The following is a 27,887-nucleotide window of genomic DNA, read 5'->3' as shown; positions in this document are numbered from 1 at the left end:
AACCACTGTGACATCACCCTGTTACCTCACTATCAACCAATCAGCAAATTATACACCAGCAGATCATGCAGCCTAGCAACTTTCTCCCTCACCTTGGCTTTAAAAACCCTTCCCTGAAATCCATCAGAGAGCTTGCGTCTTTCAAGCATTAGCCACCCATTCTCCTTGCTATGCACCCTGCAATAAACGCTGTACTTTCCTTCACCACAACCTGGTGTCAGAAGATCAGCTTTACTGCACTTTGGGTGAGCAGACTCAAGTCTGGTTCAATAACAGTGTCTCAGCAGGAATCAGGAGAGAGGATGTAGGAAATACCTAAGGCTAACTGTCAAAGTCTAAGGATGCTTTGGGAAACATTTTTGTTGTCTTTTAAAATGTCCCGAATGATCATACATTTATCTGATCTCTCAAAAAAACTATTTCTGACTTTAGCCTCAGAGGGTCATGAATTTTCCAAGTTTCTTACCTGAACACTAATTCTCAAAGTCCTTCATGGCCCTCAGTCCCCATAACTCTTTTTACTGTATCAACAGTCCTCAGTAGACAGGATCGTATATATGCTCATCACAATAATACCCAAAGCTCTGACCTGCCTTTTTCTGTTTAGAACTAAACACACAGAGTACAAAATCCTCAAATTCCCTTCTTGCCCTCCCAGATTTCGTAAATCTCTGCACCTGCTTTTGAATGACATCGCAACCTCGGCTACATACTGGAACCACCTGATAAGCCTCACAAAGTACAGCAAGATTTTGATTTAATTGGTCTGGGCTGGGATTTGGGCCTTAGGACTACTTTTTAAACCTCTCCAGGTAAACCTCATATGCAGCTCAAGCTGAGAATCTTCCTAGAGCAGTGGTTCTTGATGACTAGGCCTACAAAATCTGAAACTTGGGAGATGGGGTCCAGCAATGAGTCTTTACAAGCCCTCTAGGAGATTCTGATGCACATTTCAGATTAAGAGCCCCCATTCCAGAACATAGCAGTAAATACATGACATTAATTCTCAGAGTGGTCCCCAGCCAGCAGCAGCAGCAGCAGCAAGATCACCTGGGAATTCAGAAGTGCAAATTCTTGAGTTCCTTCCCTAGACTTGCTGAATCAGAAATTCTGAAGGTGGACCAGTTACCTGTGTCTTAAAACACTCCCAAGTGGCTGAGAATCACTGCTCTTTGAGAATAAGGGCCAATGAACATTAAGCTTTTCATATTCAGACACAGGAAGAAAGAAGGAAGAAAGAAAAAAGGATGAGGAAGTGGGAAAGCAGGCAGAGGCAGGCAGGAGCTGTGTGTGTGTGTGTGTGTGTGTGTGTGTGTGTGTGTGTGTGTGTGTGTTGGGGAGTTTTTTGGTTTTTTGTTTTTGTTGTTGTTGGTTTTTTTTGCTGTCTTGTTCAAGATGGTTTTGATCCTTATAGCCCTGTAGGTAGGTGGTATCTTTCTTTAAAGAAGAATGCTGAGGGACAAAGAGAAGTTTGTCCAGAGCCAAATCAAGGCAACAGAAACAGAATTTGCACCTGTATCTCTGACCCCAAGCTGGAACACTCTCTCTGCCAGATTAGGGCATTCAGCAGCTGTAGACTCTGGGATGGCAACCGTCTGGCCCTGTTTTGTATGGTTACTCTTGTTTTTGTACAAATAAAAATGTAGAATGTAGGCCATCTGGAAGATATTAATAATACGAATAACAGTTTATAATTATTGAGTGTTTACTACGCACCAGGCACAATTCTAAGAGCTTTTCACGTGTCCATTTATTTGACTTTCACAACAATGCTTTGCAATGGGTGCATTCATCCCTTTCTACATAGATGGAAACCTAGGGTTTGCGTCAAGTGCTCGATGGCATAAATCCTCAGCAGAGGGGCCTGGGTTTAAAACAGCCCAATCCTAGAGACACATTCTTAACCCTTGTAACAAGTGGCTCTTAGCCAGAGGCAATTTTGGGCCCCAGGCAATGTCTGGCAATGTCTGGAGACATTTTTGGTTGCCACAAGTGGAGAAGGCAGCATCCGACAGTGGGCAGAGGACAGGGTGCTGCAAAATATCTTACAGTGTTCAGGACAGCCTCCCAAAGCAAAGAATTATCTGGTCCAATGTGTCGATCTTGCTGAGCTTGAGAAACTGTCCAACACTACCTCATCTCTCCCAAGTACAGGAGAGGTCCCAGGAGAGGTGATTCAATAAGCAAATGATAACTGTTTAAATGACTGTATTTTTATCCTTTTAATCAGCTGTCACCCAGATTCCCTGATGATAAGAATGCCTTGAGACCACAGCATATGTGGTGTCTCTCTGGAACTGAAACCATTTCAGTCTCAAGAATTAAACTCCACCCAGGTCTGGAAATAGCCAGCAACTTCGTACAGGGAATAAACATTGCATCCAGAGGTGCTGTTAACGACTGCGGAATTCAGTAAGCACAGAGCTCCAAACACGGCAATAATCCCAGGTAATTAAACATGTGGGCTACTAACCTAGTGCTGTGTCAGAATTTATATCCGGCCTTATCATTGTAATTAGGGAAGCTAAATTAACCTGCAAAACTCTCGCTCCTCGGTGTAGTAGGAAGGCTTAGCTGAGCTAATTAAAATACTATCAGACTTTTGTGCTGTAAAATTCCACTTACAGGTCTGGGACCAGGAAGGGAAGTTCTCTCAGGGCATATGAAAGCCGCCCCTGAGTAAGAGATTAGCTACCACTTGATACACTGAATCAGCAGGGATGGCCAATCTGGATGCCATGGGAGAAGGTCGATTTGAGAAACTGTTTGAGGAAGAACAGGAGAGAGATTGCAGATAGGCTGGGATGATCCTGAACACACAAGCTGTTTCCTTGGAACTAAATACCCGTTGCCCCCTTCACTCACCTCTTTGAAGATAGAATTCACTGCTCAGAAATGACCATAAACAGGGAACCGTGTGCCTTCTAGTTTTTCAGGGTTCAGACCAGCACGACTTTGACTACCTCGGCGCGCTCTCTCTCGGACTCCTTAGCTGTCGCTCCCTCGCCCCCCACCGCTGGGCTGTCTCAGCACTTTAGCTGCAGCGCACGTCGGTTCCCTCCTCGCTTCTACCTTGTGTGGTATTGATCCACACGTCTTGTCTCTTACAGACCCGGAGAATATGAACGGGGTCCTGCAGTATCTTTGCGTCTTCGACCACACCACCTAAAAGGGGTTGACAACTGTTTGCTAAATGGATGCACAAAAAAATTAGCAGCACGTCTGCTTCCTTCTCTTTATAGCCACCTCCCTGCCCACTTAGTAAGGCGTTCTTTTTCTTAGAAAAAGGAACGAAAACACCATGCTGATCTGTTTTATGTATTGACAACCTAGATTACACTACATCTGAAAACAGGAGTCCACTGTCAAAAGAGAAAAAGGCCATAAGAGGTCATATAGATGTGGAATCTAAAAAAAAAAAAAATGACATAGTGAACTTACTCACAAGACAGAAACAGACTCTCAGACATAGAAAACAAATCTATGATTACCAGGGGGAAAGAGGGAGGGCGGAGGGATATACTGGGAGTTCGGGATTTGCAAATACCAACTACTATATATAAAATAAACAGCAAGGTCCTACTTTATAGCACAAAGAACTATGTTCAATATCTTGTAGTAGCCCGTAATGAAAAAGAATATGAAAAGAAACACGTGCATTCATGTATAACTGATCACTATGCTGTACACCAGAAATGAACACAGCGTTATAAACCGGCTACACTTCAATTTAAAAAGAGAGAGAGAGAAAGGCTTAGAAAATGATTTCGTTTCATTTTGTTGTTTACCAGTGAGGAAACTGGAGCCCAGGGAGAAAGTCACCACCACACTCACAAGGCTGAAGAATGGCTGAACCCAGACTAACACTCCTTGATGGGTTTCTGGTAGACCAGCCTTCACTTCTTTAGGAGCCGTTGTTGTGCTGGAGGTGGAGGCAACAGAGAGGGAGCCGCCGAGGCCATACCCACCCAGGAGTGTTCACTTCCTATGCGAGGCAGAGAAGGACCCCGATGCGATCAGACCAGCCTACCCTTCCGCAGGCTGTGCGCTCTGCCACCGTGCCCCCGACCCCCGTCGCGCTCGGCGAAAGCGTGCACCTGTGCCAGGTAGGTCCTGTTACCACAGAACTGCACCCACCAGGAGAGGAACTGCGCTAAGCCGCTCTGTTAGTGTGGCTGCCGGACACAGTACCGCAGACGGGCTGGCTTACACAGAGGACTCTGTCTCCCTCGTTCTCGAGTCTGAGAGTCTGAGATGGGGGTGCCAGCCTGATCAGCTGCTACTGAGGACTCTCTTCCAGGCTGGTGGACGGCTGCCTTTTGCCGTGGCTCCACGTGGCAGAGAGAGAAAAGAGGCGAAAGAGAAAGAGAGGTCTCTGGTGGGTCTTCTCATAAGGGCACTCATCTCATCCTAAGGGTCCCACTCTTGTGCCCTCATCTAAACCTATTGTCTCCTCAAAGCTCCTTCTCCAAATACCATCACACTGGGAGTTAGGGTTTCAACATATAAATTGGGCGGGGGTGGGGGGGACACACACAGTTCAGTCCGTAACAGCCACTCTCAGTCACTTGCTAGGAGGGCCGAGCTGAGCAAGGACCCGCGCACACTCTAGCAAATAGGGCACGAAGGGAAGCGTGCAGGTGGGGAGCGAGTCTGCATGCAGAGCCTGTGCGGCGGCATCAGGGTCCCAGATGCTGAAGAGAAGAGGAGGACGGGAGAGCGCTTGCAGTGGTCTCAGTATCGCGTCACCATCCAGCAGAAGTCTGTTTGTTCGCAGAGGTCCTTGTAGAAGACGCGAAAGCTTCAGTGAGCAAGCCTCCAGATTCAAAAATAGGACCCTTGGTTTGGGGTTCCAGCTCTGATTTTATTCTTAGTTTTGTTCCCACGGACAAGACACTTCACTTTTTGGGTTCCTGTGCATGGTCCTCTGGAAATAAAGGGCATATGCTGCCTTCGCTGTCTTACAGGATGGGTATGAGGACCAGGCAGGATATTATATGTGAAAATGCTTAATGCACCGCAAGGGACTTTAAAATTGTGGCATGCCCCCCACTAGAAGTATCGAAGAATTTAGCAGAGGGAGAAGTAATGCACTTAGCATCTTTTCTGATTGGGGTGACTGGTTTCAAACTTAATGCCCAATTCCTTGAAGAGTCAGTGCCCTTGGAAGGTGCCCGTGGGCACGGCTGCTCTCCTGTTCTTTGTCGTCCATACTTACATGCAACAGGAGCAAAAAGTCCTTTAAAACGAACCTAAGCACATCAGGAAAGCAGCTGCTGCTGCACTGCAGACTGCGGCTCCATCTCTCTGCATAAAAGGAACACCAAGCCTGCTTCAGGCATCTGGGGGACATTCAATGCTTGCTTGGAGATCTGGGCCTTGCTCCTGGCATTTTGTTGCTGTTGCTGCCTCCTTCTTCCTTCTTTCCTTCCTTCTTTTTGATTTCAAGTGGAATCAGCTTGGTGCTGCTGGTATCCGTGATGTGACAAAATAATGATTCACCGCATAGAACTGGGGTGTCCTGCCAGCAACTTGCAGGGGAAATAAATACCAGAGCAATCACGAGGATTATCCTCCCAGCCAGCGTGATGTGACATAGAACAAACAATTTCACTGCAGGGAGGAAGCGTCCCTCTGGAGTTGGGCAAGTGTGGTCCTCGCTGCTTTCCAGACAGAAACTTTGTGGACGGGCTTCCAAAGTTCAGATGCGCGTCAGAGGGCCAGAGCGCTAATGAAGCCAGGCAGTGCCTTTTTTTTTTTTTCTACTCTTTGAAACATAAAAAATAGTCCTCAGAGCTAGATCATTTTAGATGCCTCTTCCAGTGCCTCGTTCTGCTTGCTGAATCACTTTTCTACATCTTGATTTTGCAAAATGAGTCAGCACAAATCAGACTTCTAATATACATTCCGTAGTTTGTGACCACTGTTTAGGGGGAAAATGCACACTGGCATTTCCTCACTTAATGCCACAGAGAAAGTGCGAAAAACGAAGAAATGTATACATTGCTCTCTGTGTGCCAAGAACTGAGCCAAATGCTTTACATCTATTAGCTTACATAATTCTCACATCACTTCCAGAAAACGACTACTGAATTTCTGCATTTAGAACCCAAGATGATCTTAGAGATGAATGCGAGAGCGTCAGTGGGGAAGTGCTTTAGTGGCCCAATGCCACCTCCGCCTCCCACCCCTGAACCATAATCACTTGTTGTGAAGAATGTGGGGTACCATAATGAATACCATCCCAGGAGAGGGCGTGCCCTTTCGTCCCCTTTCATGATGTATTTTCCCAAATCATCCTTGGTCTTTGGAAATAGTCTCTATCAACTCATTTAGGCTAACAGTCACTGGGCTCAGTTGTCCAAAGTGCTTGCATGTCCAGGCTTATCTCTGTTAGTGGTAGAAGTCTACTGTGGGTACCCAATACACAAACCAGATTGGTCCAGCTCTTGTGACTGGAACAAGGGTGGGAATCACGATGGTGGGTGAGAAATCTGAAAGCGATTCTTAAGACTCTGTAGAGCGCAGTTAAATCCTATGATTTGGGCCCCATTTTATGGCTGTAAAAGCTGAGAACCACAGGGAGTAAGCAATCGCCAGGTGAAGAAATGAGTTAGGAAAGGGCTAGGATTGGGGCTCAGTTATCCTGCAAAGCCAGTGCTCTTCCCACTAGATTATAAAGTTGAGCCAAGAGCTGGTGAAGGAAACAGAGAAGGTGGTAATGGAGGGAATAGAAAAGCTCCAGGGATTATATTTTTAGGGAAACCAAGAGAGGAATGAATTTCATGTAGGAAAATTTCAAAGTAGGCTGTAATGTTGCAGGAAACTCAGGGAGGCTAGAGCCTGAAAAAGCAATCACTTGATTTAATGATTCGTTTGATTAGTCTGGAAATCCTGGAAACCACTGAGAGGGCAATTTTAGAAAAAAAAAATTATGGGACATACACTAAACTGGGGGAGCTGAAACAAGTGCGGGAAACGTACATAACAGATTGCCTGACACTACAGAGTAAAGCGGGGGAAACGTCACCTGGTGCACTGGAGTGGATTTTAGGATGGGAGTGACCTCAGAAAGTTTAAGGATGAAGAGGGATAGATGGACGATATAAGAAATCACTGAAGAACAAAATCCTGGGAGCAGTTCGAGAGGATGGGCTCAGGTCAAGATAATAAAGAGTAAAGACACAGGAAGAGTCAGAGGTGAAAAGTAAAGAACTTGGAGGAAGTGGCTTGGATTCTACCATCTTCTCAGTGAAGCTGGAGCTAAGGACACCTCTGCACAGGAGCAGGTAGGAGTGAGGAGGGTGATGGAAATCCCGGATTGTCTGCCGTGGGGATGGAAGGGAGAGAATTCTTTTATTTGTTTGTTTGTTTATTATTTATTATATTTTTTATTGACGTATAGTTGACTTACAATGTTGTGTTAGTCTCAGGTATACAACAAAGTGATTTGGTTTTATATATATACATATGCTCCTTTTATAGATTCTTTTCCATTAGAGTTTATTGCAAGATATTGAATATAGTTCCCTGTGCTGTAGGGTAGGTCCTTGTTGTTCATCTATGTTATTTGTAGTAGCGTGTATCTGCTAATCCCAAACTCCTAATTTATTCCTCCCGAGGAGAGAATTCTTAGTAAATTTCATTAGCCATTGAAAGAGATGAAGATGAAAAAGGTGTAGGAAATTCGAAAATGTAATCTGGGTGACTAATACAAGGTTTTATTTGACTAAGGGGTCTTGATAGCTGTCGTGTTTTTAATCAAGATTTGGTGACAAAATCATCAGATGTGGTAAAAACCCAGGCTGGTTAGTACACTGCATAATGCCATGAGGCAAGCTCTAAAATGTTCCTAGCAATACTGAGGGGTAAACCCTTCCATCCCTGGCCAAGGGGGGAGTATGAAACTTACATGTATACTCATGCGCACGCGCACACACGATGAATGATTACTGCTTTAAGTAAACGGTGTAGGAATGGGAAGAGACAGTAAAGACGGAAGGCACAATTTCTGTTTCTGAGAGACTTTGAGTCCTCTTGGGCAGGCAGAGTCAGCCCTCACTGGGAAATCACTTGGGCATTCAGAGCAAGCAATGTGTCAGCCGTAGTGCCAGAGAAAACAGAAAAAACCAACTGTCTAAGAGCTGAGCATTTGTACAGAAAGGAGCCATCGTGAACTGGCAGTAATCACAGAGGCCTCCTGGAGTCTGGATATGAACAAAGAAGCGTTTACGTTCCCACAATTAAGTGTTAATGTTCTTTTCAGCTAGAAATAATTTAATTTTTTTTTCAGTTCTCTGAAGAAATATAGATAAGAAAGCCTGAAATCCCACACCTGAGGAGTCATTTGAGGTTAATTTATTATAGATGAAACTCATATTTTTAAGTAAAAAATGTACTTGTTTATTACATTTACCTCTTGATAAATCAGGCAATGGTGTATTTCTTAAAATTATGGGTCCTTTTACTGTGTATTGTTAACTGGCCTATACCTCAATAATTTTTGCAGATTTTCTTTCTCTATTTAATCAGGTGATTTGATTTGTACTTAATATAATTACAGTATTTGTCTTCTCCTTTGTTTGAGGCAAAATTGTAATCATTAGTTCTACTACCTGAGGCTGCTAAATGAATATTTACTAACATAAAAAAAATAAGTCACTAAGAAGGGCGTAATTGTATCTGAACCAGAAAATTTCCATTTCACATCCATCATCTTTACTTCATTGTGGCTGCTGAACCCAAAATGAATAGGCACAAAAGCCCCAGGGAAACGGAGAACTGTAACATCATTACATCTTCACAGAAAACAAGTTCCTAAGAACTGAGTGCAGTCAGCATCCGCCTCCTTCCACATGGTCTGCACCCCGCTGCTTGGTCGCTGCCAACTTGGTTGCGGTCAAGATCAGAGAGTAGGGAAGGCTGATCGTGACTCAAACAAAGAAATGAAAAAGTGGAGTGGGAACAGGGAGACAGGAGGCTGTGGTAACGGGTCTCAGTGAGATATATCCCATTGGAAATACAACCTCAATTAACAAAAATTCTTAAAGTTAGTTAAATTGTAAATTCTGAGGAACTTTTTCTACCAGTTAACTGTTCGTGTAAAATTGGCTGGACCGTGGTATCCAGCTTTTTTATTCTGGATGTTTCTGTGAAGGATTTTTTTTTTTTTGGATGAGATTAACATTTAAATTGGTGTAGGTACAATAAAGCAGACTACCCTCCACAATGTGGGAGGGTCTCGTGCAATCAGTTGAAGCCCTGAACAGAACAACGGTCAACCTCCCCTGAGCAAGAAGGAATCCTGCCAGCAGGCAGCCTTTGGACTCAGACTGCAGCTCTCACCTGCATGTCCTGCCTCCCAGGCTGCCCTGCAAATGTTGAACCTACCAAGTCTCCACAATTGTTAGGGACAATTCCTTAAAATAAATCATATATGTGTGTGTGTATACATGTATGACACACATACACATTCTGCTAGTTCTGTTTCTGCAAAGAATCCTGACTAATACACCAGATTAAACATTGTCTCATTATCATTATTCTTGTTATTTTAGTCAGAAAATATTTCCATTTGAACTGCTTTGAACAAGAGAGTGAGCATGGTATATTTGCAGAGACTTCAGAATCTGAAAATCTGATTATAGTCCACATGATATGGACCAGTGTCACCGCATGTCTCTCTGGAACCTGTTTCCTCTTCTGTAAGATGATGGGGTTCCTCGGAGACTGAAATTCCTTGCCAATGTGGTATTGAATATGTGACACTCTTACTTATTGGTTAGCCACTCCCAGATAGATTAGCTTTTTCAGTAATAGATCCCTTTCCTTTTCATGAGCAGTAGTAAATTACTGCCCCCCTGATCAGAGTAAAATATATGCTTTGTTACCATTCTTTACAGTGGCAGGGGGAGGGGAGTGGACTCTAGAAAGTCCTTACCACCTTGGGTCTCTCTGCAGCGTTGCAAACTGCCATCACTCCTTTGTTGAAGGAATCTTCTTCTCCCTTGTTTTCATCAACATATTTCTTTCTATTTCTGTGCCAGGCAGAGGTAACAACTGGAAAAAATATTTACAATAAATGTGACAAATGTTTGAATTCCCCAATAAGTCAGGAATACAGACAAAGCAGTAAAATCTCACTGGGGCGAAAAACAGGAACAAAAAATTGTCAAATAAGGAGATTCAGTGGCTGGCAAATATGCAAAAATATTTCGCTCCATAATTAATCCAATGAATACAAATTATAATAGTGTGATGGAGTTTTTCAACCATAAAATTAGCCAAAGTTTCTCTTATTTTAATTGCACACCTGATATGAGGTTACAGTGAGCCTGATAGGGGTGGTATAAACTGGTATGGCACTTTTAGAAGGCAATTTGACAGTGTGCATGAGAGACTCATCATATCCAAGTCTCAGAATTCATATCTAGGCACCTTCCTTATGCATTATACATAAATCAGTGTCTATGTAAAGAGGTACTTATTACAACATTATGTCAAACAACAGAAAAAGGAAAGACTAGTCAATAATAAGGAAATGGATAATTAAATTATGATACATTCACTTGATTAAAAAACTAAGCAGCCATTGAAAGTATGCTTATTAAGAGTTTTTTAATAACATCAGAAAACGTTAACAATATAATGTTAAATAAAACAGAATACAAAGCTGTATTCAGAATAAATTCCCCTAGAAGACATTCGCTCCATTGCCAATAAAGCCATGGATGCCTCAGATCTGGTGACAATTCCATGCCTCTTTTCTTATCCAGAAAAGATGAATTCAAAGATGTTCCAGGGGAGGTTGGCTGGGAGATGGTGACTTTTTGCAGGGCTGTTGGTGATCCAAGCACAGTACCACATGAGGCTAAGCGTCCAGTCTTGATTGCCAAGCCCCGCCCTGCCCCGCCACTTGTCTCTAATCTTAGGTTTTCCCTTTAAACATTTTTTTGCCTCAGCTTTCTCACTTTCTCATCTATGAAAAGGATATATTAATAATGTATCTCCCATATAAGATAATTATGAGAATTCAATAAAATAATTATGGAAATCACATCACAGTGCCTGGCACACTGTAAGTGTTTAATAATTGCTGGTTAATTGCTGGGAAGGTTTGCCTGATGAAATAAAACATAGGTTCCCATGTGTTCCATTAATTAAGTCTAAATTCATTAATACTCAACTAATACCATTAATACTCAACTAACTACCTCTTGACATACTCCAGTGTGTTCCATTTCTGGTAAGCTGGCCATAGTAAGGGACATTACATCACGGGACTGTGGATCTGAGAGGGGAATGAATGAGGTGATGCCGCTCATTCATACCGCTGCCCAGAGTGCTCGGTACATAGTACAAAATCAATGAAATGTTAGCTTTAAAAAATAAAGAGCATAGTCTTCAGCTATAATTTCAGTTAAATTAAAGCTTTCTTCATCCATCAGTTGACCAACCAATTTATACTGATTGATTACTGTCATCCAGAAATTGTGTCAGTGCAACACGGATTCACACAGTCACAGCTACACGAAGCCACAAAGCAGAAGTCTGTGCCAAGCGCTAAGGGAAATAGATCTCTTTGTGCCTTACGGAATTTTTTTTCTCCAAATATATCGTTTTCTCTCCACTGTTGCTCCGAAAGAGGCATCATTTTTATCTAGGAAGCTAGAAATAGAGAGTTTGGCAGACTAATGACAAGAGCGAGGGGAGTTTTAAAAGGATAAATGTGACTTGGGTGATTTGATAGTGATTTCTTTTCAAATTTGGGGAAAAAAGAGTAACAAGAACAGTAGAATTTTTAAATTTGTACTTCACTTAAAATGCCACTGTGTGTTTCCTGAAATGTTAATGACAAGATTAGCTCCATGTGGTGTGAAAAAGAAAGCATCCAAAGGCTCGAACAGGAAGGCACCACAAACCAAAGAGTCCCCAGGGTGTGTTCCAGATTGGAGCAGATACGCGGTGATCTGGAAGCAAGAGTAAAACGCAAAGGATTATGACTGCAAACGGTAGTGTTTGGGAAACACTATCAACCACGTGGTCGGATGGAAAAGCTTGATTTGAAGATGTCAAAGTGGGCGTACACAGCAGCACACTGCCGCACTAACCCCGTAACGACTCCTTGAGCCTCGGTGTCTCCCGCTCCTCTCAAACACATACACATAGACGTGGAGACAGAATTTTAGGTAAGGAAGATCATGAATGTCCATCCATCTCAACCCATCTTTAGGACAGAGGAAAAGGAAATGACCTGTGGTTTTCAAAATAAGTAGCAACGTATACAGTTTTCAGCGCATCTTCACAGACACACTGACTTTAATATTCACCAAACCATGCGTGTTAGGAAGAGGAACCATTAGCATCCTCTTTAAAGTAGGAAGCAGAGACACAAAGCAGGAAGAAAATGGAGCTAAAACACAGACCTTGGCCTTTGGGGTACAAAGCTCAGACTCCCCTCCCTTATGGCTATAAAATGAGAGACTTGGAGAAAAAAACCACTTTTTGTGATGGTAGACGTCAACATGGTATTATAGACTTTTTGTTTTTGATTAGTCATGTTGTACAGCCATTCAATTAAATTAATATTCTCACTTTTGTATTCTTATTTGATAGAAAAGCAATATGCTTACCTGTAGTTGACCACAAGATCTTCCACCAAAACGTAGACAATTATAGTGATTTTTGTCATCCTCCCCCCAAAATATTTCCCTAGGGCATCACTTTCTGGCTCCCTTAGTTGCACATCCACCAATGATCCTTGAACTCACTGGTAATCTTGTCCAATCACAGATTCTTGTGTTAGTTTATGACTTTTCTCTGAATATTGGAACTATATAAAATAAAAGTAATAGTAAACATGGACTTAACTACATATGTTTAAATAACATGAAACAAGGTTATGTTGTTATAATATGATCTTGGCAAAATCCTTCTACCAAATCATTGATTTCTGGCCGGGTGAATTCTCAAGAAAATACCCACTGGACGCTGAAACGTCTGCCAGAGCCATGTGCATTTACTTCCTTAGGGGATCTTAGAATGTCCCTCCTTTCCACCCCCAAGACGTCCTGTAGCATAAGCTAATTTAGCTGTGTAGCCTCCAGTGGTTTCTCTTTTTTTTTTTCTGAGTAAAAGTAGATTTATTAAGAGAAATGTACACGGCAGGGGCAGGGGGTTGGTTAAAGTAAAGGTAGGCACACACTCCATAGAGTGCGGGCTGTCCTAGAAGGCAAGAGAGAGAGCAACCTCAAGGTGCGGTGTTGCACGTTTTTATATGCCAGCGAGTGAGAGGATTATTCCAGCTACTTTGGGGAAGGGATGGGGGTTCCCAGGAGCTGGGCCATCGCCCTCCTTCTGATCTTTCATGGTTAGCCTTGGAACTGTCATGGCGCCTGTGGGTGCGTCAGTCACCGTGCAAGTACATGACGATGTGTATGATGTAGCTCAAAGTCTGGTCGAAGTCAAACCTCCCACCATCTTGGGCCTCAGGTTCTATTGGGAGTTGGCTTTTCTGCCATCTTGGTGCTAACTGCTGTGACACCCCTTTATGGGATGTGTTCTGCCCCCTTCCTTCCTGTCTCATTCCCCTGTCAGAGACTTCACTCCCATAACCTTATCGGGGTGGCGGTCCATCTTCCATAACTGCTTCAGGGCTGAGTAGGGGCATTGAGCCTGCCTACCAGGGAGTAAAAACATCTGAGTGCCTAATCTAGGGGCCTCAGGGGCAGGGCAGCTTGTTTCTTGAGTCTGAGGGTGGTATGGGCTGGAACCTTCACAAATCTTCCATCACCTTGACGTGGAACTGTTACAATAGCTTCTATAATGTTCCTGTTGGATCTTCTTAAAGACGAAGGAGCTTTGCAACAGCATCAGTGAAACAACAGCTTCCAGTGCTCTCTTGAACGTACAAAGGAATCACCTGGGGATCTTGCTAGAAGGCGGATCCCAACTCAACAGTTCTGGAGTGGGGACCTGGGATTCTGCGTTTCTAACTCACTCCCAGGCGATGGTGGTGGTGCTGCTGCTGCTCTAGGGACCACATTCTTAGTAGCAAGGATGTAGACCACTCAGGTTCACTCTGCACATACTTTCCTTCCCTTGGAGACCTCCATTGTTCATGGCCAGCAAGTTTTCTTTTCAGAGCTACTGATGGAGTGAACATTCATATCACCATGTTAGTGCCATTATGCACAAATTAACCTCTCTTTTTTTCTTTTCTATCTTTTGCTTTTTTTTCATTGTTAAACAGCTTTATTGAGACACAATTCACACGCAAGAAGACAAGTCAATTGCTTTCAGTATATTTACAGATGCGTGCAACTAGCATCACAGTCAGTTCTTAGAACATTTTCATCATGCCCAAGGGAAACCACAGAGGTTTAACATCACTAGCCATTAGGGAAATCAAATCAAAACAACAATGAGATACCAATTTGCACCCATTATGAAGGCTATTTTTTTTTAAAGAAATGGAAAATGGAAAATAACAGGTGTTGGCAAGGTTGTGGAGAAATTGAGCACTTGTGTGTTACTGGTGGGACTGTAAAATGGTGAAGCCACTGTGGAAAACAGTTTGGCAATTTCTCAAAAGGTTAAGCATAGAATTACCATATGACATTCTCCTATCAGTAATTGACAGGTCCAGCAGGCAGGAAATCAGTAAGGATATAGTTGAACTCAACAGCACCATCAATCAGCTGGCCCTAATTGACATCTACAGAATGCTTCATCCAACAAAAACAAAATATACATTCTTTGCAAACTCACCTGGAAAATCCAGCAACACAGATCACATTCTGAGCCATAAAACACATCTTAACAAATTAAAAAGAACAGAAATTTTACAAAGTATGTTCTCAAAACTCACATGAATTAAACTGGAAAGTCAACAACAGAAAGGTAGCTGGACCCCCCCCCCCACACACACACACACAAATACTTGGAGATTAAACAACACATTTCTAAATACACAGGTTAAAGGACAAGTCTCAATAGAAATTTTAAAATATTTCAAACTATAGGGAATAAACGTAATTTATCAAAAATGTTGAGATGCAGGGAAAGCACGGCCTGAGGGAAATTCACAGAATAGACTGCAAATATTTGAATAGAATAGATAAAGTCAATAATCTAAGCTTCTACTTTTGGGAAGAAAGAGCAAATTAAACCGAACATTAGTTACTTGGGTTCTCTCTCTTTTTTCTTGGTTAGACTAGCTAAAAGTTTATCTATTTTGTTTATCTTTTTAAAAAATCGACTCCACCCCTAAGGTGGATGTCTTAAAAGTTGGTACACTAGACATGGGATCCACACTTTCCATCTTTTAAGGAGAATCTGGGAGTTGGTAATCTTGTTATTGTGTGTTGCTCTGCCAAGAGTGGAGGTTATGGCTATAGCGTGTCTCGGGCTTTCCTACTTGTTTTGACATGGGCGTGACGTGTAGGAGTCACTCAGCTGGTTTCTGAATTTCTTGAGGAAGTTGCTCCATGTGTAGTTGTACATTAGGTGTGTCCATTGCAAGAGGGGCATTCAGGACTCTCCTATGTTGCCATATGGGACTGGAACTCGACATCATTATAGTCAGATCATATATATTTTTTTAATCCAGTCTGACACTCTCTTTTTTTATTGAATTATTTTAACCATTCACGTGTAATGCTTTTATTGATAGGAAGCCAATCCTTATCATTCAGAGATGCCATGTATTTGAATTCATTTACTCATTGAAATTTATTTGTCACCTTAGATCAATACTTGCAGTGTTCTGGAGGTCACTTGCAGACATTCACAGAGCAGTGAAAACTATTTTTCACTCTATTTTTCAGTTACTTCTATAGTGATTGCCCTAGGGTTTACCGTATACTTTTAACCGATCCGAATCAGCCTAGGAATAATATTCAGAACAGAAGGCATACCTCTCAGCCACATTCACCTCGGACTTGGCCGTAGCTTGGGTAGGACGAGAAAGGCTGACACCCTGCTCGCCCCCTCCCCGTCTGTGCGCTGTGATGAGTGGAGGGAGCCCTGTACTCTTGGCTGTAGCATCTAGAGAGGAGTGTTTGACTTGCTGAGCTGGGAGGAAGTGGTTCTGATTCAAATATGATAGACTCTTACCTTTCTCACAGATGTTTTTTGAGTAGCTCTTTATTTGTTTTTTTGCACTTAGAACCACTTTACAGAGACCTTTAAACAGTTGGATTTTTGTGGTTTTCTACTAGTTTTAACAGGAAGCAGGACAGTGGAGGGCCCCACACTGTCATGCTGGAAGTTGACCTTCCTTGTCTGTTTTAATGTATTAATTATTTATGGAAATAATAATACCAGTAATGATGTCTAATATTTATTGAGTGCTCACTATAGTACACTTACTCTTCCAATTTATTTATTCATATTATTTCTTACCATCAAAATAACTTTACCTAATATTGTATATTTGCACAAACACACATGGATATGTATCTGCATGTATGCATATATATAATTACATGCTATTATTACTACCCTGACATACATTAATAGAAATGCACATTTTTTCAGCTTATTGAAATATAATTGATAAATAATAGTATGTGGCTTTTGAAAGAAGAGAAACCAAATGAAAATTGGAATGGACATGGAAACAAAGTTTTTCTCTTTGCTAGTTTTGCCAGAAAAATTCTTAACAGTTACCCGTGTTCAGTAACTTGAAAGATGGCCTTTTTCTTACATTATTAATCTTCATGAAACCCTTATGGAAGTGACAGTTGCAACCAAGCATTTTAAAATCTTGAAAATGCCAGCCAAAGTTGTGCTCAACATCCCATCTCTGCCATTAGAATTGTTTTGCCAGCTGCTTATTGCAATCTTTCTTGACTTGTAAGTGTATGTCTACGTTTTAAGATCAGAGAACAGTTGGGAATAATTCAAATGCAGCTCAATTTTTCTCCAGGGGCTGAGCAATGGTATTCTCATCACAAATTCATAGGTGGACTCAGTGAGCAGAGATCTACAAACAATTTTTATGAAACAAGTGCTTATCTTTAAGCAACGAAGCCTTACAAATCTCAGCTTGGAGGAAACATTTATCCTGAATACGTTATGTGATCAGAAGGAGGCGCTCATCTGGCTTAGTCACTCCAAGCACTCTCCACCTGGGATCCACTGAACCCTGCAGCGTTCAAAGGGTATGTGATGATTTGCAAGTATTGGTTGGCTGAGGGAGGGAGCTGAAGCAGTGGAAGCTGGGAATGGCAGCCTATTCAACCTTGAGTACTGGTAAAGAAAAGACAGGAAGGCATGACTAGTCACAGGTTGAAATCAGATAGGAAAAACAATTGCTCCTAGAGTTACAGAACTGAAGATGTATTAAAGAAGAGGCATAGAAAGGAAAAAAAGAGAGGAAGCCAGGTCCTATTCGCTTGAGATCCTGGCTCCAGCCAAGCCAAAGGGATAAGCAGAGGAGGTTCAAGCCCTGTCAGCCAACCCTAGGGGAGCCAGTGGTTGGCCATGCTTGGCCAACTCCAACAGGGGGACTGGAGAGAATGGTCTGAAAGAGAGCTGGGCTGTATTTCAGCCCTGGTTTGCAGGTTCATTTATTTATTCAGTAAATTTTTGAGTGGTAACACTCTTGTAAGCATGGAGAAATTAATGATGATTAACACACGAAGTCCCTTCTTTTCATTCTAAGTTGTGGTTGGGGGGTGGGGGGAGGAAGAAGAGAATGATATAAACAAGGAGGGAAAGTATATAGATGGTATTAAGTCCTGTGTTACAAAGAAAAACAGAATAAAGGGATGTAGAATCAGGGAGGAGCTGCAATCAGAGGAGTGGCATAATCTGATTTGCATTATTCAAAGACTAATCTCACTGCTACATAGAGAATGTCTTATAAAGGTGTCAAAGGAGACCAATTAAGGATGGCCATCATTTAAAAGTCCACAATGGTAGATGCTGGAGAGGGTGTGGAGAAAGGGGAACCCCCTACACTGCTGGTGGGAATGTAGTTTGGAACGGTCATTAGAGAAAACAGTATGCAGATTCCATAAAAAACTAAAAATAGACTTAGCATATGATCCAGCAGTCCCACTCCTGGGCATATATCCAGAAGGAGCTCTAATTCAAAAAGATACATGTACCCCAATGTTCACAGCAGCACCATATACAACAGCCAAGACATGGAAGCAACCTGAATGTCCACTGACAGATGACTGGATAAAGTTGAGGTATATTTATATGATGGAATACTACTCAGCCATAAAAAAGACTAAAATAATGCCATTTATAGCAACATGGATGGACCTAGAGATTGTCATTCTAACTGAAGTAAGCCAGAAACAGAAAGAAAAATACCATGTGATATCACTTGTATGTGAAATTTAAAAAAAGAAACAAAGAAGACAATAATGAACTTATTTACAAAACAGAGACAGACCCACAGACATAGAACACAAATTTATGGTTACCACAGTGAAAGGGGATGGGAAGGGATAAATTGGGAGTTTAGGATTTGCAGACACTAACTACTATATCTAAAATAGATAAACAACAAGGTCCTACTGTATAGCAGAGGGAACTATATTCGATATTTTATAGTGGCCTATAACATAAAAGAATATGAAAAGGATTTTATATATATATATGTATATATATATATGTATAAATGAATCACTGTGCATATTTACACAACATTGTAAATCGACTACACTTCAATTTAAAAAAAAAGAACTGTAAGAAAATTCAAAAATAAAATGTTAAACACGTTTACTGTGAAGGCCAGGTGAGAAGCAGTGCTGACTTGAGTTTTAGTTTGTAGGTGGAGTGTGACTCATGTGTTGGGTAGGAATAGCTATGGAAATGGAGAGCAGGAGTCATTTGGGGTATATCCGGGGATAGGAGCCACAGGGCTCAGTTGTTTGATTGGATGCGGAGGTCAAGGGAAGGGAGAGAACAAGGAGAGTGCTCAGGTTTTTTAAATCTTTGGTGGAGAAGATGGTGGTATGATTAACTGGAATAGGAATGACCAGTTCGATTCATTTTTAGGTCAGGTACCTTCTCAAAGTGGTAGTATTCCTTAACTAGCAACATTACAGACCTAAGGACAATTAAATTATCCTAATCAAGTCCTTTTATGTTATCCTCCAGGAATTAGGAAATAATATAACAGATGGCCTCAGGTGGTGAGCACAGCATATGAAAATGTATTTCTTAGCCTGGGCTCTCTAGGAAGCAGAGCCTGAGTGAGAGTTGCCATCAGAAGACAAAGACACCAACCACACAGGTTTACTTGGCCCAGACAGCCCGCGAGGCTGAGAGATCAGTCTGTGGGGTGTGCAGAGCCAACGCCAGTGTTGAGTCTTCATGCTGTTCTCAACCCCACCATATTAAGACAATCATTATAACCTTGTTACATTACACTCTCCATTTCCCTTTCCCAGACTAATATAATTGCAAATGAGGTTACATTTTCATAGAATTGCCTTGGATTTCTTTTTGAGCAAATAAGGCAGGTCTCATCAGCTTAAGTTAGTTGAACTTCCCTTCCCAAGTTAGATGAGCACTGAATGAAAAAAAAAAAAAAACCATGAAGATTTCTTTCCAATTACTAGCACATCTTTAATGATCTGGAGATTAGCTATAGATCAGAATTATAATTGAGGGAGGAAAAAGTGAGATTGCATTGGAATTCTCTCAAAATTAACCAGAGATTACTTTTTTAAAAATGCAAGCTCAGGGTAAATCACTTAGGGTAGGGATATAAGCTTCAATTATTAGATGAGAAGGGACTAGGCAATTATGGGTAAATGACCTGAGGACAAATAGAGGGAACTCTAGAGTAAGTATGAGTCAGCAATATATGGTGTCAAATTGAAGTGTGACGCTTAGAGAGTGAACTAACAGGGAAACGTTAGTTTCCTAGGAAACGTCAGTACGAATCCGCCCTGAACCCTGGGAAGCTGGAATACAGCACTATCCAGAAAGGCAGGAGGGCCTTACCCAAAGGATGCTGAAGTCAGGAGACCTGGTTCCAGCCTAGTTTTTTTACTAATAAACTGCAAAAACCTAGCAACTCACTTAATTTTTTTAAGCCCTAGGTTGTTCGTTTATAACGTGAATATGATTATAATATCGAACTTATCTTCATGGCTTCAAGCTTTTCTCCCTGAAATAAGCAAAAGGGACTATAGAATATAACACACGTTTAATGGCAGTTATGGGAAATACTATTAAAGAAGAAAAATCAAAATATGTAGAATATTAGCAAATGCAATACAGCCAGAAAGTCAGAACTGCCTGTTTAATTTGCGGGACCCACCCAGTGCAAAATGAAGTGTGGGGCCCTTTGTTCAAAGTGTATTAAGAATTTTAAGATAGCAACAGCAGAGCGTCAGACCAAGCATGGGCACCATGCAGTCGTCACAAGACCAGTGAAACTGCAGAGGTTGCACGTCTCACTGTCTCCATCAAAGTGGCTGCTGGTGCAGAATAAACACAGCAGTGAGTCTGGGCAGCACCATTCATACTCTGGTTTTGTGATGCTGCCTGAGGTGGTGCCTGATGCTGGTGGGTGACCTCAGCTCGCCTGTCCTTCATACGGCAAGGCAGGGGTATTCTATATCCCTCCACACTGGCTTCCTTTGATCTCCTTTATGTAAATCATCAAGGTGGAAGAAAGCCTTAGTAGGTTCAGCCTCATTCTAAAAAAAGTAGAATTGAACAACATAATACTGGAACTGAGAAAAGCCAGTGGGAAAGCACCTGATTCCATGAGTTGGCCAAGAAGATATCTGACGAGTTCTAGATTTATCATATTATTGCCAGAGAACAAAAATGCTTTTCAGACTGTCAAGGGCAATGCTACAAGCACAAAGTTTAATGAATTTAGCATTGATCAAAGTACAAATAGATTTCTTTTACACACATTCAGACGCTGAGACATTAATGGGGAAAAATTAGCATACACAAATGAACTGATAATGATTTATCAGCCAATCTTTTGGGAAAGAAAGAGTCATTTCCCCACCATAATGTTTATAAAATTATAGAGGGATGAAACAATGAAGAAACAGCCAGGCTAATAACGTAAAACCAGCAGATGAGAGCTTTCCTCTAGTTTATATCAGCACCTCCAGTGAGATTTTTATTTCTGAAATCAGAAACACTGTATCACAGTGTTCTCCATTGGAAAGTAGCTGCTGTGAAATGCATTTACTGTTCATTTACTTGAAGCTTAATATGTGCTGTTATGTATTTTTATTATATTCCATTAAAAATAGATTTAGTATTTAATTCAAAGATAGGGAAGCAGTTATATGAGAACCAAAGTATCACCACTTACAACGGCTACTTTAATTTTCTATTCAATGGTATATGTTTTAACTTTTTAATTAAAATATAATTTTGGTATAAAAATGCACAAATCACAAGGACACAGCTTGATGAACAACTCACGGTATACCCACCGGTATAACCACCACCCAGGTCAAGAAATACAATATATGCAGTATTCAAGACGTCCCTCTCAACACGGAAACTTCGCTACACTTCAAAAGTAACTTTCTATGGGTAGAATCTCCAGTACAATGATAAATGCCGATGGTGAAAGTGGGAATCCTTGCCTAGTCCTGCTCTTAGATGGAAAGCTTTTAGTCTTTCACCATTAAGTATGTTAGCTGTGAATTTTTCACAAATGCCTAGTCATCCATTTGATTAGTGACTTTTCCAATCTACTTTTGCAAAGACTGTCTTCCTTTTCATGTGTGATCCCTAAAAGTTCCATTCCTTTAGCTTGTGTTCAGTTAGTGTTTTGAAAGAATTCCTTGAAAACCAGGAGCTTGAAATTCTCCCCCAGTCTTTGCATATTGTCTCTGTCCTGAGACGCTCCTTTAATTCTATCCAGGCAGACCATTTACAACTCTGCCTTAGCCTTAATTTCCTACTTGCACTGAGTCTAGAGATCAGTCACAGATGACAGCTTAGGGTTTTCTCAGATCTATTCTGAGCATGCATCTATCCCGGGCATGTGTGTAGCTTTATAAATTTTCAAGTATTCATGGGAGCATTTAAATGTCCTAATTTCCAAAAGAAACTGTCTCTCCGTATTTGACTCCTAAGCTTTAGGCTGTCTGTTAAATGTCTCAACCATAATCTATTGCTTCAGGCAGCTACAGATTTTCCATTTGTATTTAATGTTTTTAGGCATTGTCCAATGCTTTTCTGCCTTGAGTGAGTTCTAAGTTAGGGAAAACAGAAATGAATTTTTTTTGTGCCAAATCCTTCAGGTAACCCCCAGGCAGCTTAGAATGAAGACAGTCATTTGCATCACTCTGTTTCACTTTATTTTTTTTAATAAGCCACAGAAACATCTTACTCAAGAAGCTCAGTCATTACCCACCTGCACCCCAATGTTCATAGCAACAATATTTACAATAACCAAGACATGGAAACAGCCTAAATGTCCATCAACAGATGACTGGATAAAGAAGATGTGGTATATTTATACAATGGAATACTATGCAGCCATAAAAACTGACAACATAACGCCATTTGCAGCAACATGGATGCTCCTGGAGAATGTCATTCTAAGTGAAGTAAGCCAGAAAGAGAGAGAAAAATACCATATGAGAATGCTCATACGTGGAATCTAAAACAAACAAAAACATAAACACAAAACAGAAGTAGACTCAGACATAGAATACAAACTTGTGGTTGCCAAGGGGGCAGGGGGTGGGAAGGGATAGACAGGGATTTCAAAATGTAGAACAGAAAAACAAGATTACACTGTATAGCACAGGGAAATAGATACAAGATCTTACAGTATAGCTCACAGCAACAACAACAAAAAATGTGCCAATGAATAAATGTATGTTCACGTATAACTCAAAAATTGTGCTCTACACTGGAATTCGACACAACATTGTAAAAGGACTATACCTCAATTAAAAAAAAGTTAAAAAAAAAAGAAGCTCAGTCATTGCCAATACCTGATCCCTCTCCCCTAATATGACAGCAGTAGCCACTCACCACACAGCTAAAATATGACTTTATTTGGCTTTAATGTTTTTATATTCAAAAAGCCCGCTCCACTTCACGCATGCATATGTCTCTAATGATATCCCCTGAACTATATTCTGAAGTGTACTTAATCTGTGCTCATATTCTTGTTCCTTTTCCCACAAGACAGCATAAGAATTCAGTGCATCTGATCTTTAAAGAAATATAATCATAACCTTATTTTTTTATCCCATCCCATTTCTACAGAGCTCTACAGAAAGGGCAATTCTTGTTTTCAGGCATAGTAAATAGGGATGTCTCCTGAAAGAAAACAAAGTGTCTATCTATGCACCTCTTCCTCGAGGTACTTTTTCACTGTAATTTGGGGAAATACAGCCACAGAGCAAGATAGATCTGGATTCCTCATCTTGGTCTCCAACCTCCTGTTGTGAGTCTACTTTGGCGCCTTTCCAAGGACCACACTGAGACCTTTTTACCTGGTTTATGATGTGCTTATGGCTTTATTTTTTAATGAGCTTAGCCACAGGGGCCTCCCAGAGAATGAAGATCTCATTGAGGGGATAAATTGCTCCCTGCTTTAAGGTTCAAGAAGAAATTTCCCTTCTGCCAGTTTCCTCCTCACTTCACTTCACCTAATTTGTTCAGCAAAAGCTTCCGTGCAGATACTATGTCCAAATCACCGAAGGGGCGGGTTAGTATATGGTCTTGGAATAACAGAGAATTAATCTAACTGCTGGAGTATTAAAGGGGCCACCGCCACCTACGGTGAGAGAATTGGTTTCGGGAACCAGTGACCAGAGCAAGTACTAATAACCTTATGAAACAGGAAAAAGTAGCATCAGTTTATTTTTGCTGCATAAGTGTAGGAAAAAGAAACACCGTGGAGTGGGACAGGTGCAGCCATCAGGGCAGTTTGGTCCTCCAGAGGTGGACACATAGGTCAGCCTGCGAACCCTACCAAGAAGGTTTGCGGGACTGGAGAGCCCATGTTTCTACTCAGTTTTGGCGTCAAAGCTTAATGTCATTATTTTTTTTTTTAATTTACTGATTGTCTCTCTTTGATGACACCTGTCCAAGCAAGTGTGACCCAGAAGACTGGTCAGCCAGAAGTGGAAACCACCATGGTGTAATTTCCACCCATTGGTTTCATTTCCACTTGTAGAACTTCCACATGGAAAAACAGAATCTCTAGACTGAGTGTCCACCCCTAAAATGTTCCAAGTCAGATCCGCATGTCTCAGGCCCCTTTGTTTTTTTCTCTCATCAAAGTAAAATGATCTGGAGGCACAGAGGACAAAGAGAGTCTGAATTTCTCCTGGCTGTCAGTTACATCAAATTATAGATGTGAAGCACCAGCTTATATAGCGAGCCCAGAAACAGACCTGAGTTTGCCCCTGGGCAGGGTGAATTGCCCCAAAGGTGTGCTCCCTCCTAACCTTTGAGGGGCAGTATAGAAGGCAGAGGAGAGGAGCTGCTTTCCAGTTCCACCGGCAGCCTGGACCTCTTCCTCACGCCCTCCCTCTTCTCTGCCTTGGTGACCCCGTAATGGATGTGGTTTATAAGAGGCATAATGCCTTAGGTCATTGTCATTTTGATTAAGCTATAAACCTACCCACTTGTGAGAAGGAAATAGTCAGGCTTGCAAATCCTGTGGAGAGAACAGACCACAGGGCAGAGCAATTGAGTTTAAATAATTTAGAGATACCCAGTGAGATTATCCCCCTAAATATTTAAGACCCTGATGGAACAGGCCACTCCCAGTTGTTCAATGCTTTCTCTCCGGGAGAATTGCTGTCAGGGGAATTGCTGACTCATCTGAGGTTCTGTCTGAAGCCCCTTGACCCTCACAGCTTAGAATCTGGGCACAGTCCCAGGACGGGAAAGCAAGATCGCCGGGGTCCTTCTCTCGTCTCTTGTCTCTACAAAGATGGCTCTCTTGTCTGTGCCTTCTGGAACAGGTGGCATTCCAGCGTGTACATTGTGTGGCTATCTAGCAGACCCTCTGAATGAAATATGGGAAAATATCAAACGCAGCACAGGATTAATTGGTTAATTAAAATATGTTCAGAGAAGGTTGTATTATGCCCCCATGTAAAGAGAGACAAAGAATTGCAAGGTATTGTCACGACTTTCAAAATATGCTCTCAGGACGGTGAACCAGATTGATGAATAACTTGAAATACAGGCTAATTAAGGCGACATGTAGTTAGGACAAATAAATTGGGATTTAAGTAGCTCCTTCAGGGAGATGAAAAATTGGAACAAGTGAGTGAAAAGAGGTGGGAAGTGTTAGGGCTAATAACTGTCCCACAACCCTCCTCCTTTCCAGGGTCCTGGCACCTCATGAAAGAGAAAAGAGTAGTCAGTGCAGCAGAAGGAACCCCCCAGGGGGACAGGTACCCCTTGGACAGGCAGCGGGATCCACTTGAGAGGAGAGTATGTGCCAGCCCAAGAAAAATCCATGCAAGGAACTTTGAGGGACTGGAGGCACCATCATTTTTCTAGTGGCTTCTGGAGTCAAAGCTTAATGTCATTACAAGTTTTATTTGCCGCTTCACATCCCTTGGATTGCACCTGCGGAGAGAATAAATCATGTAGCTGTTTGTTTTTTTCATACATGCTTCCTACAGTCCTCTACAGGGAGAACTCAGAATAAAAGCAAAGTGGCCTCCCCAGAGGAAACGGAAACAGGAGCCCTTTGACAAGGAAAATAAAAGTCAGAGGATCCAGAAAAGGGAAGGACAGAGAAGGGGTAGCTGGACCCTGATGATCGCTCCATGTTGAAACCCCAGGGAGTGGAAGGTTGGTGGTGGTTTTAGAAATAAGCCAGCTGGTTTGGGGGCCCCAGAGTACCGGCAGTCACTCCTCCGTTTGTTGGGTGAAGACTGGGGAGCTTTCTGGTTCTCCTGGACAATCTATGTGACTAGCGAGCACGGCCCCATCTATACGGTGGAATGGAAGTAAGCAAAGGAGGAGACTATGCAGAGAAAAGACCATAGATACTGACCCCAGGGATGCCCTCAGCTCCCCGGATTAGGGATCAGGAAGTCCCTGCCTGTACTCAGTCGGTGCTTGGAAGACGGCTGAGTTGGGAACTGCAAGCCTGCAGTGGGGAAGCCTCGGTGGGGCGCGCAGCAGGAGCTGGGAGCCAAGCGGACCACAGGGCTGAGAGGTGGATTGTAGCCCAGCAGGAGCTGAGGTGAGGCAAGTCAGGTGATGGTGATGCAGGAAAAATGAGGTGCAAGAGGATGGAAGTTGAGTCCCTGGGACGTGCCCCACCAAGTGAGGGTCCTTGGCTTCACGCAGGAAAGAATTCAAGAGCGAGCCATAGCAGAGCGAAGGTGGATTTACTCAGAGAGATACATACTCCACAGACAGAGTGCAGGCTGTCTCCAAAGGCAAGGGAGAGAGCCCACAAGGTGTGGGGTTGTTAGTTTGTATCGGCTCAGTGATTTCATACGCTAACAAGTGGGAGGAGTATTATTTTGCAGCATGGAGATTTGCAAATGCTAAAAATCAAGAGCTTTCTTCCCCAAAGAGAGCTGCTTGTTAACTTTTTACCAGCATACCATTGCCTCATCCTCACACCTCCTCCTCCCGACCTCAGAGTAGAAATACGAGAAGTGAGGAGTGTTAGCAACGACATGGAAGAAAGGCTGCCCGGAGCGTGCTTGGCGAAGGAGAAGAGGCAAGCTGCTTCTATGTAGGGGGCAGGAGACTTATCCTGGAAGATAAGGAGGGGTTTATATGCCACATCAAAGAGACAGGCCTTTTCCTCTTAATCATCAAGAAAATGTGAAGATTTTTGTGGAGAAGGATGGCACTGTGAAATGGGTACGGAAAAGTTACTTTCGAGGATATGTCAGATTGAATGAGGTGGGGGTAAAAAAAAGAATATATTTAGGAACCACAATAATAGAGTTTGTTAAATGGACCATGAGTGGATTGAGAAAGAAGTGGATACAAGTAGGGAGTCTAAAAGGAGAGATAAAAATGGGTGAAGAAAAGGTACAGTTATGTAAATCAACTCTTAATAATTAGCTTTGTTTACATATCTGTCATAGATCCCTATTTCCACTGAGATCACCTTTCCTAGGTCAGATTTGAGGTCAGAGTTGTTTCAAAATTAATGCTTCAACACTGTAAACTGACTATAACTCAATAAAATAAAATTGAAAAAAAAAAAAACCAGTGCTTCACGAAGATGGTCAATCTCCATCAGAGTCACCTGGATGGCTGTTCTAATACAGATTCCTGGGTTCCCCTCCAAGTCCTATTTAATCAGAATCTCTAGAAATGGGGCCTCGGAGCCTGCATTTTCCAGTCACTGCTGGGTGATTTTCAGGCACAGTAAATCTGAGATCAGCTTTCTCAACTCAGTCAGCGTGCAGCCTGGTACTTTAAAAGTATTCTGACTTGACTGGGATTTGCCGGAGTGGGAAGGAGCCATGAGTATAAGTTCATAACACATATGGTTAATGTAAGTTTAAAATATGGGGTTTCACCTTATTAACTTCATTGGCCACAGATGGCAAGACTGAAACTGTCTCTTCCAGGGAGATCCTCAATTTTTCCCCTTTTTCCAGTTCACAGACCTCTTCCTTCAGGCTTTGGATGTATGAATCAGTTTTTCTTGATTCTTTGCATCATTGCCACTCCAAGCCCACGCTGACTGCTTCTGCTGCTCCCTTCATTCGTGACGAGGTGGAAAAGGGACCCGTTCTGGGCCTTCGGAGGAGGACACTTGGTAAAACTGAGTTTGAGTCAGAGGCCCTGATATTTACTAGTTTTGTGACCTGATGCTAGTAAATTCTGATCTGCAGTTTCCTCATGGATGAAATGGGAGAGGGGGGAGGAGTCAAAAAAACCTTTAGCAGATTAAAATGAGACTACTA

At 42.1% G+C, this 27,887-nt stretch overlaps 2 long non-coding RNA genes across 4 annotated transcripts in view; one reads left to right on the top strand and one right to left on the bottom strand.

Annotated features, from left to right (window-relative positions):
• LOC140690034 (uncharacterized) overlaps nt 1-10,057 on the bottom strand; it is a 61,435-nt gene extending 51,378 nt beyond the window's left edge. The window contains exon 1 of the long non-coding RNA XR_012065226.1: nt 9,941-10,057. This is a non-coding gene — a long non-coding RNA (uncharacterized lncRNA). The remainder of the gene's footprint in view (nt 1-9,940) is intronic.
• Nucleotides 65-27,887, top strand: LOC140690032 (uncharacterized). Of its 3 annotated transcripts, none has more exons than XR_012065222.1 (5): nt 65-245; nt 659-812; nt 2,231-2,448; nt 16,967-17,165; nt 27,579-27,887. It is a non-coding gene; the product is annotated as an uncharacterized lncRNA (long non-coding RNA). The 3 variants fall into 3 exon arrangements; XR_012065221.1 differs by lacking the exon at nt 16,967-17,165 and adding an exon at nt 3,792-4,106; XR_012065223.1 differs by lacking the exons at nt 2,231-2,448; nt 16,967-17,165; nt 27,579-27,887 and adding an exon at nt 1,415-1,652.

This window comes from Vicugna pacos, chromosome 28 (assembly GCF_048564905.1).
Source record: "Vicugna pacos chromosome 28, VicPac4, whole genome shotgun sequence".
Lineage (NCBI taxonomy): Eukaryota > Metazoa > Chordata > Mammalia > Artiodactyla > Camelidae > Vicugna > Vicugna pacos.
Note: the sequence above shows the minus strand (reverse complement) of the source record. Positions and strands in the feature narration are given on the sequence as shown.